Source organism: Ochlerotatus camptorhynchus, unplaced genomic scaffold (genome assembly GCF_037179485.1).
Source record: "Ochlerotatus camptorhynchus isolate MF236.1 unplaced genomic scaffold, CSIRO-AGI_Acam_v1.1 ptg000402l, whole genome shotgun sequence".
NCBI classification, from domain to species: domain Eukaryota; kingdom Metazoa; phylum Arthropoda; class Insecta; order Diptera; family Culicidae; genus Ochlerotatus; species Ochlerotatus camptorhynchus.
Window position 1 is genome coordinate 1110001 of NW_027040888.1, and position 258 is coordinate 1110258.

Here is a 258-nt window from a genome sequence, read left to right on the forward strand (position 1 = left end):
GGAGGGGACGTTATGGTCCCCTCACAAGTTAAGTATCTAATTTTTCTTTGCTGGACCTTGTATTCTCGGACCTAAAGTCAACCGTATCAACAGGATCCCTGGACCAGTGCTGATAAAAATCCTTTCTTCTACACTCAATTTAGCTGAAAATGAAGAAAACCTTAACAGATAGACCAACAACCTGCATGAATTTCAATTTTGATATAAACAAATTCCCTTGATCTAGGCAACCTCTGAGTATCAAAAATAACATTTGTT